This window comes from Parasteatoda tepidariorum, chromosome 2 (assembly GCF_982258835.1).
Source record: "Parasteatoda tepidariorum strain Cologne lab strain chromosome 2, Ptep-v5.0, whole genome shotgun sequence".
NCBI classification, from domain to species: Eukaryota; Metazoa; Arthropoda; class Arachnida; order Araneae; family Theridiidae; genus Parasteatoda; species Parasteatoda tepidariorum.
Window position 1 is genome coordinate 75362090 of NC_141756.1, and position 20895 is coordinate 75382984.

The 20895-nt window shown below is 30.0% G+C and overlaps 1 protein-coding gene across 1 annotated transcript in view; it reads right to left on the reverse strand.

Moving 5' to 3' along the window:
• Positions 1–20895, reverse strand: part of LOC107440064 (syntaxin-binding protein 5) — a 340660-nt gene that overhangs the window by 141269 nt on the left and 178496 nt on the right. The gene's annotated exons all lie outside the window — the stretch shown is intronic.

Sequence of the window (20895 nt, forward strand, 5' to 3'; positions counted from 1 at the left end):
ATTTTACATACTTTTTTTCATTATTTTGTATTAATTTAGGTCAAAATAAGTGAAAAATATTATATTTAGCATTTATTTAATTTATGGTTGTGAAATAAAACATGAAACACCGGGTAAAATTTTCACTTATTAGCAGGTATTTAGATCTAAGAGAAACAGTTAATCGCTACTAAAATATCTTTAATTTACAAAATCAATTATTGATAAATTTTTAAATATGAATGAAAAAAAGCTTTTTTCATTACTTTGTATTAATTTAGGTCAAAATAAGTGAAAAATATTATATTTAGCAATTAATTAATTTATGTTTGTGAAATACTGCATGAAACACCGGGTCAAATTTTCATTTATTAGCAGGTAGTTAGATCTAACAGAAACAGTTAATCGTTACTAAAATATCTTTTTAATTTACAAAATAAATTATTAAGTATTTTTTAATATGAATGAAAAGAAGTTTTTCTCAAACACTGTTTTTAGATTTTAGTAAAAATATAATTCAGATATTCTAACGGATATTTTTTTAGTAACTAACTGTTCGACTGTTTTTTATAATTAAAAAATTCCAAAATATAATTTTGCTTGTAACTAGAGCGTTAGAAAAAAATATATAAAATGGAACACTGGTGTCACATGTGAGTCAAAGGGAAAATGGTCCAAGGCAGCAATACAAGCGGCACTTTTTCATCACTCTTATTGTAGTTAAAAAGTAATGTAATAAGTATTATAGTTAATTTTTATAATTAATTAGTAATAAATATAGTAATAAATTTTCACTAAATATAAATAGTGTCTTTTTTTACTTAATATAAAATAAAATTATCTCTTTGTATGAAAAAAAGAAAACTTGAATCTTAGGGGTAGGAGTAAACTTGAATTACTTCCAGATCCTTAAGGGTTAATAATGCTTCTTAACAATAAAACATAAGTTTGTATTTTTGATTCATTTATTACATTATTTTTTAAAATATCCACTACTAAAAACTTCAGGGAAAAACTAGGTGCTATTTTTGTGGAAAAATTTCATAATCAGCCCACATATGAGTTTTTATTTTCCATTTTTTTAGTATGTTATTAAGAGCCAGATGTAGAGTGCAATATCATTATTATCATTATTATTTAGATTTTTGCATTCTTCAAAAAATAATAATAATAATAATTTTACCACCCCTGGCTTAAACCTTTAAAATTCCATCTCTCCACATTTTAATGCTGTCTTACTGTTTTTAGTGGCTCAAACTTTTTTTTATAGTTAATTAAAATAAATTTAAAGATTAATTAATTCAAGAAAAATATGTTCCATTTTCAGTAAATGAATGTTATTTCAATGAAACTATATAAATTTATGTAGCATTAAATTTTTGACTAAATTAATTGTATGCAAATTCCTTCATTATAAAATGCAAAATTAAGTAATAAAAGGTAACTAAGAACTGCTATTAAAACGAAGAAATCAAGTTTTTATTACATAAAACATTTCTTTTTGAAGAAAAAAAAAACTTCATTCAGTTAAAGGAAACATAATGATATACCGCTAAATAAAAGTTAAATATTGAATTGTGTTAAGAAAATGCAAAGGCAATGTACAACTTTTTTCGACCTTCCATAATTTATCTCTAATGCATCTAAGAATTTTGAATTTTTTTTTCTGTAGATCAATTTTAGCTCTGAATCCACTTACCGTCGGGCTAACCAAAAGAGGTTTTCGTGATTTTCATCTTCATGTAACGCAAATAGGGGCTAATTCTATCAAAGATATCTCTACGAAATGTAGTTTGTCCCAGTTTTTGATCCAAGAGTTCCGTTGTCTTCTGGACTTGGTTCAAAACTACATCGCTATGATCATAAACGGTCTGTTGATAGTCGTAAGCTCAAGATTGGATCGGCTGTCTAACACCGGTTATAACATAAAATTAAAAACGAAAGAAATTTTTCCTCATTTTTATCATACTTATATTAGTTTTACTCTCGACATTACAATTCGCAGTCCTGGGGCTTAATCTAGTTTAGTTATTAATTTGTTTTTGGTACATATAAGTAAACTGGTAATTAATAAAGTAAAGTGAATTATGGTTTTAGTTCAAATGAAAACTAAAATGAACTGCTGTAAACGTTGAATATGGTAATCAGGGTAGCATATTTCTTAATTAACGAATTTAATCCTTTTATTAGTATTTGAAAAGCGCGATGGGAAATACTAACGCAATTTTTTATGAATGCATGTCCTTTTCATAATTTATTCAATACATTGTTATTCGAAAAATTTAGCAAATTTCAAAAAATTATTTAAAAAAAATTGGTTAAATGGAAATTCCTAACAAAAATGAAGTTCCTTAATAAAGGTTAAATAAAGTTTCTAATGTAAAACAGCTTGAGACACACTCATCATGAAAATCAATCCTTCTGGAATCTAACGTTGCTTTCTCAGTAACAGATTCCTGGCACAGTTTTAAAAAATGTTCATTGGAAGAAATTAGTTTAGAAAAAAGTAAATTCATAAGCAATAAAAAATATGTATACATGACTAATAAGGTGAAAAATCTATGAATGAATTCTAATAAAACAATTGTGATATTTCATGTTTATTTAGAAAATATCATAAAAAGTCCTATAGAAAACGGACGGGCCGGGTTAGCCTGGTTTTCAGGGCCCTGGACTCAGGTTTGTGAGAATGGTAATTCGAATTCAACCGACCGAAGACTCCCCGGGTAGTAAATGTTGATGCTTGCACATTTAATCTGTCGGGTCACTAAGTCCTCCATGTTCCTATAACAAATTATGCCTTTGGGGGTACTGGATTGGAGATTGTTCGTTCTCTGGTTCAGGTCAAAATTACGATCTGTGGATGAATGAATGTGTCAGCCCTATAAACGGGTGTGACGTATGGGTGTGGCAGAAGTCGAATTCTTGGTCATAGATGGAGCCACTGGAAAACAAGAACAATTACACCCCTTCTGCCTTAATGGCCGAAGACAACAATAGCAAAACGGATTTTTAGTAAAGATGGTTAATATGTTTAAGTAAGTTGAGTTTGTTTAAAACTGCGCACATAATTTTCAATTTTTATTTTTGAACTATAGATTCCCTGATCCAAATGTCTTTAAAAATAAAGCTTTCACTAAATGTATTTCAAGTGATCATGAAATTGCAGAGGAATTTTTCTCAATCATCTATTTTTCCTGTATTCTTGTCAAATTTTAAACTATGTGTTTTAAAAGTTGCAAAAAATGACTTCATGAAATTCAGAATACTATGTATACTTTAGTTATCTTGACCATGTAATACGGAAATTAAAAAATAAACAATATTTAGATTTTAAATTATAACTAAAAAATAGTAATAAAAGAGATCAATGCAAATTGATACTTTAAGTGATTTTTATATTCGTTAAATTCTAACACAAACTGCTAAGTGCTGTATTAAAAACCAATATTTTTTTAAAATTTTTTTTAAAAATTAAATGTAATATTGATGTAATATTTTTAGTATTATTAAAAATTAGAAAAACTTTTTATATTTAAGCATTTTTTAAAAACATTTTTATAAGATTTCAGTATTCTACTTAAATAATGAAAACTCGCAAAGAAGTCATAAAATGTTTGTTTTTAATTTTCTAAATTAGAAAAATATCTCTGGTATCCCTTAAATAACTGTTAAAATTTTTAAAGAATATTTAAAGCATTTTTTTTTTTTGAAATCTTACAAATGCGAAAGTTATATTTATCAGATGTCAAAGAGGATATACTGTCTAAAATATGTTGTCTTTTGAAAGAAAAGATTCACAGCAAAAACTTCTTCCCTTATTTAACTATTTACTCAGTTAACTGACTTTATGTCTTAAAAGGCTTTTTTTACAATATAAAAACCAAAACTAATTTATTGCTTATAGTTCTATTTAGTTAAGATAAGAAAGAACCATTATTATCCACAAATGATGGTAAAATAAATCATAGAAACTTATAGTTTTCACTGTGTTCATATTGTCTTAGAAAAAGCATAATTTTTCATAACTTACTTAGCTAAAAAAAAAAAAAAAAAGAATTGAGGCAAAGAAAATTTTGAAAATATGTGGCATGTATTTCGAAAAATAGCATAATTTCTTGACAAACGTTTTGAAGTGTAGCCAAAATGGCTCACAAACTGAGCTAAAAATTTGAAAACATCACTTTTTCCAAATTTATATAACCATTTTTGAAATGAAATAAATGTAACTATTAGGCTTAAATAAATATCTTCTTTTGAAAAGTTGTAACAAGTTTGTGTAAATCTTGAAAATGTAGATAAGCAAAAGAGTACAATTCGAATAAAAAGGCTAGAAGATCAGAACAAAATTGACTCTGATGAAATTACAAGCTAATATTGCTTCTTTAAAGTACAGTATATTCTCGATATCTAGAACTTCGATATCTCGAAAGAACTTGTTGTGTCCAAAAATATTTCTCCCCTTTACATTACATATTCACCTAATGTTAATTTGAATTCGTATGTTGAAGGGTTTCTTTTCAAAACCTTGGTTAATCTAATTTTAATCGAAACAGAAAATAAATTTTTTCAAAAAAAATAATCACAATGTAAGTTCATTGAAACCAATTCTTTTCTAATTAATGTGTAATTAATTTTGTCTTACTTTTAAAAATAAAATTGTTGTATTGTTGTATTTAAACCTATATTCAACTATCATTACATATATATTTAATAGAATTTATTCTTATGTTTTGTGACTCTACTTTTTATGGTAATATTTTAGAATATATTTTTCCACTTTTTGGAACATATTTAGTTCTGAACTTGTAATCTCGAAAACTCGTTATCTCGAAATTTTTTAATATATATTTAATAGAATTTATTCTTATGTTTTGTGACTCTACTTTTTATGGTAATATTTTAGAATATATTTTTCCACTTTTTGGAACATATTTAGTTCTGAACTTGTAATCTCGAAAACTCGTAATCTCGAAATTTTTTTTATCGTCCCTTCAACTTTGAGATATCGACAGTATACTGTAGTAGTAACAATTACAATAGCTAATTTGTATTAATTTGGGCAACATTTATATTTTTTCTGTTCTTTCTTTTATTTAGCACTACGCGTCTCAATTTTTTTAATTGTTTCCTTGGAACTTTGCCATAAATTCTTGATTAATGATTTTTTTTTTTAAATTAAAGATTTTTCTTTTAAAATAGTAATTAAAAAGTTTTTTGTTATGGTTTAAGTGCATTACTTTTTCATTATAGATTTGTGTCGTAGATTCTTAAAAATTTCTGAATATCATGTATTGAACAGATTAAAATGAAGTGAAAATAACATTTACTTCATAATTTTAAGTAAAAAATATGTTTTGAATAATTAAACATAAAAATACAGCATTTTATTAGATTATTTAAAGGGTAACTATTTTCAAAATGTTCGAATTTGCATGTTCGGTTGATTCATTTCATTCAGTCATAGGTTCATATCTCAACGTGATAGTAAATTTCAACCAAGTTCAGCCTTAGGTTGGTTTATTTAGCACTATAGCAGTATCACTAAAATTCGTTTAATACAATCTGCAAATAAATGACCTTCATAGCTAAGCTGTCTCGCCTAATCTCAAATGTTTTGTTGCGTGGAAGTGGCGAGTTCGTATCCCGCAGTAAAACTGAACGGATCCTTGTGATAACCTTCCTAATTTGATATATCTGTTCTTATATCTATATTCCTGTGTTATCTGCTATCAGCTATTTATGTTATCTTAAGAGTTTATAAGCTGTCTCTGTGACGAACACATAAGGCAAATGACGATGAGATGGAAGGTTTCAGGTACGTGTCCCGATGTCACATTAGAAAATCATCACTTATAAGTGAGTAGAGTAGTAGTAATTAATTAAAATGAGAAAAACAACATGCAATATTAGAAACTAAACTCCTAACGTCACCTCAGAAATTCCACACCATCTAGATTTAGTGTGTTTCGACCATATAAACATTCCAGTCAAGCATGCATCATAGAAGCACTTAATTAAACCAAGACCTGCATTAAAATGTTAGATTTAAAATAGAAATTTCGTGTTCGTTGCATGAGCGTGAAATGTGAAGTCAAGAAACAATTGCGAAGACACTTAGAACATGAGTGTTTAAGTTATTGTCTTGCAGATCTTTGGTCAATTCTGATTTTTATCATTGTTTAAGTTTGTAAAAGTAGGTAAGTACTTTATTTACGTCACATTAGAGCTGCATTGGGCAGTGGCGTAGCGAGGGGGGAGCAAGGGGGGCATCATGCCCCGGGCGCTACTCACAAAGGGGCGCCAAATGGTCAAACAAAACAAAATTGTTGGATAATTTTTATTTTTATTATAATTTATTTCTGGAAAATATATTTTAAATTTAGTGCCAGTGAAATATAATAAATGTTAATTCGTAAATAAAAAGGAACACTAATCAAACTGTAATAATATATTAATAATAGAAATGACACGTCTTTTCTAAAGGCAGGGCTGACTCGACCTGTGTCTGTCAGCACTTCCTTATGGCATCTACGCTGTGTGGTTACAGATATTATCTCCAAATATTTGCAGGGTGCTCCAATTCTGTTGCGAAATATACTAACTTTTAGTTTCATAACTTCAGTTCATTTCTGATATGAAATCTTAAGGAGGAATGATCGTGTGCAGCTCAGATTACAAGATCCTAGAATGAATTTCAGAGAAGCGTTCCATGATCTTGAATCATTAGCGACTGAACTAGCCGAAATTCGAGACAAGCTCTGTGAAGAGGCAATAGAAAAAGCGAAGTCTCTTTGTGAAAAATGGGATATTGATGCAACAATACGTGTAAGACGCCGCAAAATGCCCGGAGAATTGGCTAGAGATGTCAGTCTTTCCGCAGAAAGTGAAATTTCTCGCGTTATGAAAAGCGTTCTTGATCATCTCCAACAAGAAATATATACAGGATTTACACGATTAAGTGACCTTAATTTCAAATTTGGATTTCTACTAGAGGTTGAAAATTTATTAAACAAGGATAATGTTGATAACGACCTTGAAATTTTTTTTTAAAAATTTGGGGGAATTTTATAATACAGATTTCAATGAAATAGAACTCTTTATCGAAGTATGTGACTGCAAAATGTTACTCCTCAGTAGAAAAGAAATAGAACTTAAAACTCCATTAGAATCTCTTACTTTTATAATCCCGTATGGAGAAGATGTTTTTCCAAACCTGAGAGTGGCACTTCAAATACTCCTGACTATCTCAGTATCAATTGCTAGCTGCGAATGGTCATTCAGCAAATTAAAATTAATTTTGACATATCTATGATCAACGATGGGACAAGATCGCCTAAGTGACTTAGCATTTTTAAGTGCGGAAAGAGAAAAATTTGAAATGATCAACTTTGATGATATTATTGATAAATTTGCTTCATCAAAAGCGGAAAATTTATACATAGTAATTAGTTTTATTAATGTATTATAATCATATTATTAAATATATGTATCTCCTTAAAGATAATAAATATTTACTTTTTTATTGTTTTAAAACTGCGTGTTTTTAAAATATTTCTTTATAAATATGTAAAATAAATAATGGGTATCTTTTGAACTAATTCTAGATGATCATATACATTTCAAAATCTAGTCTTGTTTTTTCAACTACATTTTTTGTCTCAAATTTAATGCCTAGCTTGAGCCTATGACTTTATTTATTTTACTTAATTTATTTATTACTTTGCGAGTATATTTTACTTATAATATTAGATGGTTTTCGAGTGAGGGGGGGGGGCGCTAAAAAGGTATTGTGCCCCGGGCGCGAGTTAAGCTCGCTACGGCACTGGCATTGGGAAATATCCCTAAGAATGATCCATCACAATTTTGATCTTTTGTAGAGGGGATGTCTCCCGCTTTGGTAGCCCGACGACCTGCACGTGAAGCAGAATACTTTACTATAGAACTGCTTAACGCAAACCAGCACCGCTCACTGACCGCAGCTAGTAATGCTCGAATCGGTGCTCTACTGGGAACCGGTTAATTTTTTAAACACTTAATAACTAAATTAGTATCACAGTTTGACAATAACTTTGGAACAATCTTAAGGCCTGAAACTTCGCAGTTGTGACAATGTTTCTTTAAATCTTTTTTAATATCTTAACTCTCAGGCAGTTGAAAATACTTTAAGCAAGTTTTGTTAAACACTTCATAACTAAATTAGTGTTGTGGTTTTGGAGTAACCGAGGAACAAGCCTAAAGCCTTCAATTTCCTTCAATCTCTTTTTCATGTTTTCATTTTCTGGCAGTTGGAAATATTTTTTTAGTATGTAAATATTAATCCGGCTTGCAAATGTAACTACTAAGTTTAAGAAGTCTCTAAAAGGGAGAAAAAATCGGATAACATAGGATAAAAAAATTTTATAAGAAAAGGCTGAAATCGCCAAATCTGCAGCCGAATCGTTGCAGGTAAACATTGACTACTGTCAGATGCATTTCATCACAAAATTGGCGATCAACTTGAACGAGATCGAATTTAAAGAGCGCTTTCTTTAGATTTCTTTCAAGCATTTTTCAAAATCCACTTCTGAGCAACGTCCGGCATTTTTATTGCGTATTATGTGGAGATCGAACTCTTTTCTCCAATAGTGGGACATTTCCGGGCATTTTTTTCTTTTCTTTCTATTTTCACTCTTTTAGCCGACTTCGAATTCCTCCCACTTTATCGTTCCTGTTCAAGATTCCATATCGTTCTTTATTTTCTTCTTCCTTTTATTCTTAGAATTTTTACGACTGCTAATAGAAAAAGTAGCGGGATTTCATGACAGGATAATGCCCTTCTGATGGAAATTCAATGCAGGGATATTTATATTGATGGCGGGGACAATAAAACCTTCTTCAAGCCCTACACTACCCTTTGTCCTAATTTTCCAGGATACGGTAATATCATAAGGAATAACTGAATCCTTATTTTATTTTCAAAAAATCGGACACTATTGATACTTCTGTATTAAATTTAAAAAAATGTTTATTTTAATATTAACAACTTAAAAAAATTATTAATAAAGTTTTAATAGATGGAACACTCACTTTACTTTGAGACAACCCGAGTTGAAGTCCCGGTGAAGACTGGTTGATTCATATGCTGTTCCCGACTTGCACCGACCGCAGGGCTCATGCCAAATATCCTCAGTGTCAAACAGATCATGGGTAGGATTAGAGCCGTCTTGCCATTAGTCTAATCTTGATAGTTTTTCCTCTTCATGTTAGACAAACGCAAGCATGTTAGCTTGTTTCACGCAAAAATTAATCCATCAAGACGATTTCCTCAAAATGCTTGACTCAGGAATTCACTTGTTTTCAGGATTTTGTTCAAAATTAATTGGTTACGTCATTAAACATAAAGAGCTGTATATCCAGTACTATATACAGGGTTTTTCATAATTCCCTCCGCCTGTAAACGCCATTTTTCTTTACTACAACTGGCTTCAGTGGTACGTGTTACTGCCATCTACCGGCAACTGCTTAAATTAAAACCTGAATACTTTCGGAATAATTTCATATGTTCTTTTTTGCCATATTCGTCTTCGTTTTTTTACTATAACGCTTCGAAACCCCGGAGGGAATTATGAATAACCCTGTAGTTCAGCTATTCAAAGCTGGTAATGAAAAGCAAATATGCAATCGACTTAAGGTTCCCACGATTCTCCTTAGTGAGTTGATTCGTTTAATTTAAATAGTTTTGTATGATTCATTTTGCTGCACTTTAGTTCATAGGTTTGATAACAAGATAGGCATACAAGTGTTACCCTCCAGTCAAGCTGAATTTTTTCATATAAAGATACTTCGCAGTTGCTCCTCAGATCGTTAAGACATGGTTTCCAGTAGAGCACCCAAGTCAAGCATACCGGCAGCGGTCAGTAAGCGAGTGGGTGATCGCTTTAATCAGCCTGCGGAGGGTTCGAGGATGCGTGGTATCGGTCCTCATTTAATAACCGTAAAGTGCTCGATATCGCATGCTGGTCATCGATTCACCAAAGGGAGGAAGCCATTCTCTCTGTAGAGGATCACAGATGTGATGACACGTCTGTGGATCATCATTAAGTATGTTTCTCGAACCGTCGCCAATAGCTCATTGTGTAGCTCTAGTGGCTTAAAAAAGTACTGTTATTCGCTGAAGTTAAGAATTGAAATTAGATATTTTTTATCATTCTGAAAGCATAATTAGCCCTGAATAGTTGTGAATTTCAACAGTACAATTAGCGTTCTTGCTTTTATAATTATTAAAATAGCAATATGATAAGTAAATAATATTCTTGACTATATTAAAAAATGAGCGAGCGTCTGCCCTTAATCACTTCTTTCATCTATCTCGATGATTTCTCCGAAATAATTTTTTGCCTTTTGACAGCAAACAGAAAGTTGAATCAGAATAATAAAACTCGATGCCAAAATCTTTTTGTTTTGTGCAATTGTTAGGCGTAATCACTTCACTTCTTCTCAAGTAGCGAGCATCCAATTGTTTTCGAATATATAAAGGCATTTTACATTTGCTAGCTCTAAATCTATTTAGATACGGAATATTGGCGAGTGACACTTCGAGTATTTTTCTTGTAAATTTCACAAAATAAGGAGGCAATAGCCGCTGAAAAGAATAATAAAAAATTATGGAAAATCCTACTCTTTTAGAAATGAAACTTTCACTTTTGACCATTCAGCAATCTTAGAAATGTTTTTCGTTAATTTTGAGAATTATTTCGTCACGAAATCTCGTGATTTGTGACAAAGCACTAGCTCCCAAATATATGACGAAAATGCTTCCGCAACTCGAAACCTTATCGTAGTGCTTTGTGACAGATTGGTAAATTGATTGACGAAACTAGAATGAAGACTAGACGATCTAAAATAAAGTTACGAGATTAGTCGACCGGAATGTATGGTGGTCAAGGAGTTGGCCTTCGTACCGGGAAGATCCCGAATTCGAATCCCTCCTTTAAATATTGGTGCAATTTATCTTTCTGTTCTATCTGTCCTTTTCATGTCGTTTGGGCAACATTTATCCACCAATATGGTGCCCGCGATAAAGTAGTTACTTGGAAAGTTAAATACTTTAAGCACTGTAAGTTTTCTTTCTTGGAGACGAAATATTTCCTTAATTTTGACGAAACTCGTTTCCTCGAAGAAGTGACGATAGTTATTTCGTCACTCACTTTGCGAAATATTAGCTCAGAGAACATTCGGTTTCGCCAAAAATGAAGAAAATTTCGTGATATTTGAATATCCATTATTTACAGAAAACATCATATAATTTTCCTTTTGCTTTACGTTACGCAAAGCAATATAAAGGCAGAATATTTAATCATACTTAAGAATCCAATATTATCTTTTTACTTTCGTTATGGATAAATTTTCGAAATGTCTGCCTATTTCCTAGATTAAGACAGAAATTGTTACACATCTTATTTTTAAATACCACTTAAAACTAACGATAGCATATAATTTGCAAATGAAACAAAACTTAATTATGGTGTTAAAATGTATATTTTTAGAAGCAACGTAATATCTTCGTGGGTAATTCAAACTTTATAATTACTACAGCTCGCTTAAATTATAATTATTCAACTGTTTAGTCTCAATTAGTTAAAAATTAAAGAGACTAATTGAGTTCTAAAACCGGATACTTCGGAATGCACGCAACTGAAATTAACTTATGAAAAGTAAGAAGGGTTATTCTTTCGTTGTGAACGGAGAGAACTTAAGCAGTTTAATTTTGAAATAACTTTATTTGAAAACTTACATGCTAAACATTATAATTAAAACTTGTAATCAAGTTATACAGTAATAATGAGGTTTTGAAGGATTATTTTTCCAATTTAGATAATGATCTTATCAGCAAATGGTGATGACATTTCTAATGTTATCTGTTATGTGTATCTAATGTTATGTTAATGTTTTGCTGATAAGATCATTTTAACAACAAAGTAATTTTATTCTGATATAAAAATATTTTACGACTGCATAAATTACTTATAATGTTCAAAACAGCAGTTAAACATTTCGTTGCATTAAATGTTAATTGTGAAAAGAATTTCATAGGAAACTAAGGGCTATACGTTCTGCTTCCTTCGCTCACCGACCCAATGATTGTTTCGCAATCATTTTTATTTTTTGATTATTAATATATTGTTATATCAAAATAAAGAAATTATTTAATTGAATGGTCCCAAAATTGAACTACTAGCGCACATTTCATTTCACATATTAAATTCATGATTCTAATGGGATAAATATTAAAACTTACAATGATCTGTTACTATTGTATCTCCATCCAAATTGTTTTTTTAAATTCTTATTATATTTATGATTATTATAAAAAACATTTTAATTTATTTATTTATTTTTTTTGCTTTTACATCAAAATTTAAAAGTATTTAACCTCTTTATTAGGTCGCTCCACGCATGTGAACGCTTCTTAGCTTCTAAAAACACGTTAGAAAAAAATTTGTAGTTTTACCTTCACTGTAATTCAACATTCGTGAATGTTTAAGCTTTTTTCGGATTTCGCAATGGATGTAGAGCATATAAGTTATTTGGATAGAAATCTACATGAACAAAAATGATTTTCGAAAAATGGCGCTAAATTCACATGATCGAACATTTTAGTGATTTTAAATATTAAATAATCTAGTCATTCTGGAAAAAAAATTCTTCTGACTTAGTAGTTCTGTGATCCTTATGAAGCTTTTAAATTCGTATTTACTTGATATTTAAAAATAATGCAGTCAAAAACATGCACGTATGTATACTTTGGTTCGTAAGGCGAAATTTCTGACAGCGTAGTAGCGAAATGAAATCTCATAGCACTATAAGTATTCAATTTTTTTTCATAACTTCAAAATCGATCCAACTATTTGAATTTCGTTTGATTTGAGTCAGCGTCAAACATTATACACATTGCTCGTCTTCGTCAGACGAGTAAATAGGCATAAATAGAAAACTGTACTTTTTATACACAAAATCTCTTTGAAATTTTCAACTATTAGTTCTATCGTCTGGATTTTATTTTATTCGATGCTACATAAAATGTACATTGTAAAAATTTGAGACCAAATTACTGTAACCTTTTACGCTAAAATCTATTTTTGCAGGAACATGTTACTGAACAAAAAATCTTATATACCGTAATTTTTACAGTAATAATTAACATGAAATCATTGCACTCCAATTAAATAAACATTACTGTAAAAATTACTGTACAATATTTTACAGTAAAAATGATTTTTACGATAAAATGGAATTTACGAATGACGCCCTAAGAGTGCTGGAGTGCTATCATACCGTAGTTTGATTCGGACTTTTTCACAGTGTGTATCCAAAAAATAATGTCTCACTTGTCTAGATAACCTTTCACCTTCTCTCACTCAGTTAAATCAAAATGGTGACAAAAATTAAGCTCGGTTAATTAAGATCTGCAATTCATAAGAAGCCTGAGTCACAAGTTTTAATGCAATTTCCAGTTTTCCATATTTATTTCCTTATTTAATAATTAAGAAACGGGCCTTGAAATTCAGGGCATTGTTATAAAAAAATTTAATAAGTTACCATAGATTTGGGAATTGATTTTTTCTTCTATATTTAAGGCATTTTTTCTTTGCAAATTCCCTTTTAGGAAAGGCAATTAATGACCTTTATATTTTTGAAAAAAATCAGTTTTTGGCGAACTTAAGGTCAATTTTAAGGTGACGCCAAGATATAACGTTTTTTAGGTGCATAGATATTTTACTCCATAGATATCTTGCTTTTTTAGGTGCTACTAATTAATTGGTATTCACTGAAACAAATGCCGTTACTGTTCACCATTGATGTAAGTAGATCTCGGCAGTTAAAATGTACGAAAAAAAGCTTAATTTCAGATATTTTTGAATGAGAATTGACCCTCGACAATGGAAAATTCGTATTATAAATATTTAGGTCGTAATAGGACGTGGGGATGTAATACAACACAAAATAATTATCGGTGACATGGTTCACTCTTGCTATTCTATTGCCCTCTGAAATCAGTGTGTTTATCTTAGCCAGATAACCCCCAGTTTTGAAAACCCAAAACATTAAGAATTTCTTTTCTTCTACAAAAGTAAAAAGAAATTCAAGTGTCTAATCATTTTACAAAAGGAAAATTTCGAAAATTTTTTGTTCGAAATCAAAAATATCAAACATCTAAACTAGTGGTACGAAAAGGAATGTAATCATTAAAAGAAACAATAAAATAACATTTTATGGAAATTAATGTTTATGCATTTATCAACGAAATTACTTTATGATAAGAGAAGAGATTCAAAGAAAATTAAAATTTTAACGACCTAAACTTTCACTATTAAATTTGTTTAAAAAAATCAAATTTTATTCTTCATTAAATATTTGTTCTGAGCCAAATGCATTAAAATAAATAAATAAATAATTACGTAATGATAAAAATAATCAATAAGTTAAATGTTTTAGAGTTGCTGTTGTCAATTGGATTTCCTCTTTTGCTGGATTTTTGAAGCCATTGCCTTCAAATTTTTGATTTCCTCAGAACATTAAAAAAAGCCTTATCTTTAATTTTCAGACCAATTTCATTAATAAAGGAGCCTGATAAGTAAGAAAACTACAACATTAAATATTTTAGATCGAATTTGAAATGAATGTTGATGTCTAAAGCAATCATTACTAATATCTCTCTACTTTAAAAACTGATTTTCCTAAAGATATTACAATCTTTTTCCAATTAAAAACTGATTTTTTATAGATATTATAATAGTTTAATCGAAACAAAAATTATGGTAAATAATTTCGTTGCAAAAACCAGGTTATTTTTCTAATACTTTTTGGTACCGTCACCGCCTGTCTTCTATTGTTGATAATCCTTTCGTGCTTGCATATGATAAAAAAAACTTCATCCATTTTCTGGTCATTCATTAATTGTTCATTTTTGTAAAAAAAGTCAATAAAATAATTCGAAAATCAATTTTCTATTGATCTACTCTCATGGCAATTAATCTCTTAATGATCACAACTTATAAGAATCCTTGCACAAAGTAGGGCTGTGGAATGGATGCCATTAAGGGGTCCAAACTCTTGGATCCCTCTCCTGATCAAACTATTTTTTTATTTTTTTTATTTAAGCGACTTAAAACTCCTCATGCACCACAAAGTATAGCATGAGGCTTACAGTTGTAAGTAGAAAACAAAAAGAAGAAAAATTTTCAAATTTACATTAAAAACAAAATTCCACAAGGCCGCAAGACTTGCAATACTTTTGACCAGTTCTGATAAGACAGGTGGCCAACAAATAGAAAGACGTCTCAAATCAGTCTTTAAATTCATTCGGGCACTCGCATACTGACTACAATGAAGAAGAATATGTTCAGCATCTTCATACATCTTTATACGTGATCAAACTATTGGAACCTTCTTTCCCAGATTGCGACTACCCCCTATTTTTTGGATGTCAGAAATTCGAATCTGTCATTAAAGAGATATGTTTATTCAGAGAAAGTATCCCAGATAGCAAAATAAGGTTTATTTTCAACAAAAACCTTTTAATGTAAACCTAAAAGGGTTTGCAATACGGTTTACGTACAAACATTCTAACCTTAAAACGAGATCTGTGACAGTCTTCTCTATTCTACGCACATTACCCTAATCCAAACCCTTGGAAAAAGCAATCTTCTATATAAAACCCTTAAAATGAGGTTGATTTAGGGTTTTCAAGTGTGAAAAAAAACCTTTAATAATGCTAGTCTGAAGGTGAAAATACCTTTTAATGTAAACCTAAAAGGGTTTGCAATACGGTTTACGTACAAACCTTCTAACCTTAAAACGAGATCTGTGACAGTCTTCTCTATTCTACGCACATTACCCTAATCCAAAACCATGGAAAAAGCAATCTTCTATATAAAACCCTTAAAATGAGGTTGATTTAGGGTTTTCAAGTGTGAAAAAAAACCTTTAATAATGCTAGTCTGAAGGTGAAAATACCTTTTAATGTAAACCTAAAAGGGTTTGCAATACGGTTTACGTACAAACCTTCTAACCTTAAAACGAGATCTGTGACAGTCTTCTCTATTCTACGCACATTACCCTAATCCAAAACCATAGAAAAAGCAATCTTCTATATAAAACCCTTAAAATGAGGTTGATTTAGGGTTTTCAAGTGTGAAAAAAAACCTTTAATAATGCTAGTCTGAAGGTGAAAATACCTTTTAAAGTAAACCTAAAAGGGTTTGCAATACGGTTTACGTACAAACCTTCTAACCTTAAAACGAGATCTGTGACAGTCTTCTCTATTCTACGCACATTACCCTAATCCAAAACCATAGAAAAAGCAATCTTCTATATAAAACCCTTAAAATGAGGTTGATTTAGGGTTTTCAAGTGTGAAAAAAAACCTTTAATAATGCTAGTCTGAAGGTGAAAATACCTTTTAAAGTAAACCTAAAAGGGTTTGCAATACGGTTTACGTACAAACCTTCTAACCTTAAAACGAGATCTGTGACAGTCTTCTCTATTCTACGCACATTACCCTAATCCAAAACCATAGAAAAAGCAATCTTCTATATAAAACCCTTAAAATGAGGTTGATTTAGGGTTTTCAAGTGTGAAAAAAAACCTTTAATAATGCTAGTCTGAAGGTGAAAATACCTTTTAAAGTAAACCTAAAAGGGTTTGCAATACGGTTTACGTACAAACCTTCTAACCTTAAAACGAGATCTGTGACAGTCTTCTCTATTCTACGCACATTACCCTAATCCAAAACCATAGAAAAAGCAATCTTCTATATAAAACCCTTAAAATGAGGTTGATTTAGGGTTTTCAAGTGTGAAAAAAAACCTTTAATAATGCTAGTCTGAAGGTGAAAATACCTTTTAAAGTAAACCTAAAAGGGTTTGCAATACGGTTTACGTACAAACCTTCTAACCTTAAAACGAGATCTGTGACAGTCTTCTCTATTCTACGCACATTACCCTAATCCAAAACCTTGGAAAAAGCAATCTTCTATATAAAACCCTTAAAATGAGGTTGATTTAGGGTTTTCAAGTGTGAAAAAATCCTTTAATAATGCTAGCCTCAAGGTGAAAATAACCTAAAATCTAGGTAATTATAAGGTTTCTTTTCGCAAAGTTTTGTATACTCAGCTAAAATCCACCTTGTCATGAAATTTTATGGGCTGTACAATTTGATCCTATCGCTAGTGTGAAGTCATCTAAAACGTCATTATGGACCTAAGTGACAATGCTTTTTAAAAAAAGCTTTTGAAAATAATTTTTAATCCTTTTAGGATGAAAGGTTTGAATTTGCAATATTTTTGCTTCATTGAAAAAAGGTTTTTAATGCAAACATTTTCGCGACAGTAAAAAGAAAATTCTGACACAAGGTTGTCGTAAGGTTACATGCTTTCCGGGTATGTTTTTGGGTCTGATTTCGTAACTTAAAATATCATCTACACTTATTGATTAGCATATATGAGATCACCTCCCCCCCCCCCGAACTATTAAGATTGAGTCCAAGAAAGTGAGGATCTGATCATTAGATCAAAAGTTATTAAGGGTGGTTCTTTTTGCACTCTGTACAGTATGGTAAACATGTATTATGTTAAGTTTATCATAACTGTTGCAAAATTCATTTAAAAATTCTTCTTATTTACACGCTTCTACTGTGTTATTCCCATTTAAGAAAAAACGCAGCTAGCAACGCCGCTCTTTCTCAGTTGATCTTTTTATTCGCCATTCATTTTTAAAACACCCCGTATAAATCTAAACATTTCGTTTCTCATGCTATTACTTAAACAAAATACTCTTCACCAGATATCTGTATCTCTAATTTTATAAATATTAAGTTGTATGGCTAAAAAAGAATAAAATAGAAGTGCAGTTTTTTCAGTTGATTTTTTTTATTCGCCATTCATTTTTGAAACACCCCGTATAAATCTAAACATTTCGTTTCTCATGCTATTACTTAAACAAAATATTCGTCACCAGATACCTGTATCACTAATTTTATAAATACTAATTTGTGTCTATAAAAAAGAATTAAATAAAAGTTCAGTTTTTTTAGTTGATTTTTTTATTCGCCGGTCATTTCTGGTACATCTAACATTAATATAAATCTAAACATTTCGTTTCTCATGCTATTACTTAAACAAAATACTCGTCACCAGATATCTGTATCTCTAATTTTATAAATATTAATTTGTATCGCTAAAAAAGAATAAAATAGAAGCTCAGTTTTTTCAGTTGATTTTTTTAATTCGCCATTCATTTTTGAAACACCCCGTATAAATCTAAACATTTCATTTCTCATGCTATTACTTAAACAAAGTACTCGTCACCAGATATCTGTATCTCTAATTTCATAAATATTAATTTGTATCTTTAAAAAAGAATAAAATAAAAGAATTCTCAATGTTGCATGCATAAAACAGTTTACATTGCAAATAAAAACTGCACTCAAAAACACTGTGACGGAACGCTCTACTGCACAGAGAGAATGCAAATTTCGCAATAACTAATATCTTTTGAACAAATCATGAATATTTCAGAAATGCTAAATTGGCGAAATGTTTTGAACTTGACTTTTAATGTAATCAAAATTGCGTAGGATAAATATTATTCTACGATTTCCAGCAAACGCAGATACAAGCTATTTCTGCATTCACGGAAGAATATTTGTAACATTCTTTACATTTGAATAGCTGCGAGTTTAATATTTTATGCAAAGATGAAATTTTTTCTTTTCATTATAAATATGCATAGGTGTTAAACTTTTCTGCGAGCTTTGAAAAATGTTTTATTCATAATACCAATTCCGATTTCGCATGTAAAAAAAGAAGAAAACGTTAAAAGACTTGAGAAAGAACTTGATTTTTTTCCCTTCAGATGATCTGTAAGAAGAATAAAGATTAATTTTTCAATTTTCTTGGAAAAAAAATGTTTGCTAGAATTATGTGTCCTCATTACGAATTCTTCTCATTAAGATGTAGAAAGCATAGGGATTTAAAATAAGAATTGCATTTGCATCATTAAAAAGTTAATGCTATTAAGAGCTCTCGAAAAATTAGGTAGGTAGATATTTAACTAAGAACTTCAGAATTCATAAAGAATATGTATAAAAAAAAATTTTAGCAGCAAAATTACATTATAAGATCGCAAAGTTTGTGAAAAGCTAAGAAATTTATCAATCATATTCTGAGAGAATATTATTTGAGCCAAGATAAAATTGTAGTGAAAATTAATAAACAAAACTATTTTACTTGATTAAAAACTTCATTTACCTCAAAAAATTTCAAATGAGAAATAACAGTCAACATCTTACAAGCCCTCAAACACACGCGCCCATTTTAAAGACTTGCCCATTTTAAAGACGTGATTGAGAAGAAACAAAGGGGATTTGAAATATAAAACGTAATGTTGGAGACGAAAAATGGAAAATAAAGGAGGGAAACAAAACTGGAAAATCACAGTAGCCGGGAAAAAAATATTTAAGAAAAAAATGACAAAAAAAAACCACAGTGGCCAAGAAGGGCAAATCTAAGTAAAATGCATCTCCAAGAGCTATGTGGAGATAACAGTCACCATATTTCCAAAGGCTTATTTCTGCTTCTCACCTTTTTATTTTTGGTTTTCATTCACAACTTTACGTTTTTTATTTCAAATCCCTCTTGCTTCTCATTCACGTCTGGTAAGTCTTGAAAATGTGCGACTGTTTTTGAGCGCTTTAAACATGCTGACTGTTATTTCCTATTTGTATATTTTTGACGCGAATGAAGTTTTTAATCTGGAAATATCTTTATCGCTTCAGTTTTTTGGGACTATTTAGTTAAATAAGACACTATTTTAATCTCCCAATCTCTTGGTACCTCCATTAATATTGCTTAACTTGATAAAAATGTCACATCTGATAGCTACGGTTTAGCAAGTTAGGGCATTTCACATATGCTCAATTGTTGGGGGAAAAGAAATTTTTCGTTACAACAGTTTTTAGACTACAACTACTAAGATTTTCTTTCGAATTATGCTTCGTAACGTGTTATGGCTCTCCCTGCATCTCGACCCGTTTAACCTAAATCCCTGATTTTAAAATATATTGTAGTGTGATCTTTTATGATCAAATTGTTACTTTAAAAGTAACACCTATGATGCACAGCAATTTTTTTTACTGTATCGTTTTGTCGTAAATAACTATTATCTGAGGAAAACATATTTTAATGAAGACAGAATAATAATAAAAAACTCAAACTTTTGGGTGTTCTTTTTTACATCCCACTTTATTTTCTGCTGGAAAATTATACGACTTAGAGACTTGAAATAACAATGGTGTGTAGAAAAAATGAAAAAATATACACGGAGTGCAATGGAATAAAAAAATTAACATTTGATAATTAGTTTGAGAATTATTTAATATTAAACGTATAGTAAAAAATGTCCAGCGGACCACTGTGCAATATTCAGCAGAAATGCTATGAAAGAGTTGAAATTTGACATGCTTGACCGATAGGGGAAAAGGAACAAGAATGAACGAGATAATAAAAGAAGGGTGCTGTGAGAAAATTTCTTTAATAAATTGGAATCCGAATTTTAGGCAAGTAATCATTAAAAAAATTTTTTATATATTTTTTAAAACTTTAAGCGAACAATATAGTTTTATGCACACAATCGTTTTCTTATATTTATAAACTAGTTTAATTAGATAAAAATTTTCAATTAAATAAAACTATTTAAAACCAAAAGCAATTAATTCCCACTCGTTTTGGCTACAAAGGAAAACTCTTTTTCTTTTTCCATTACTACAGAGAATTCAAAATCATTAAAGATTTATTATTCTATAGATTTACTTTAATCAAACATACAGTTTTAAAAAGAAATTGGTTATCCTTTCTAATTTGCTGCATGAACTAAC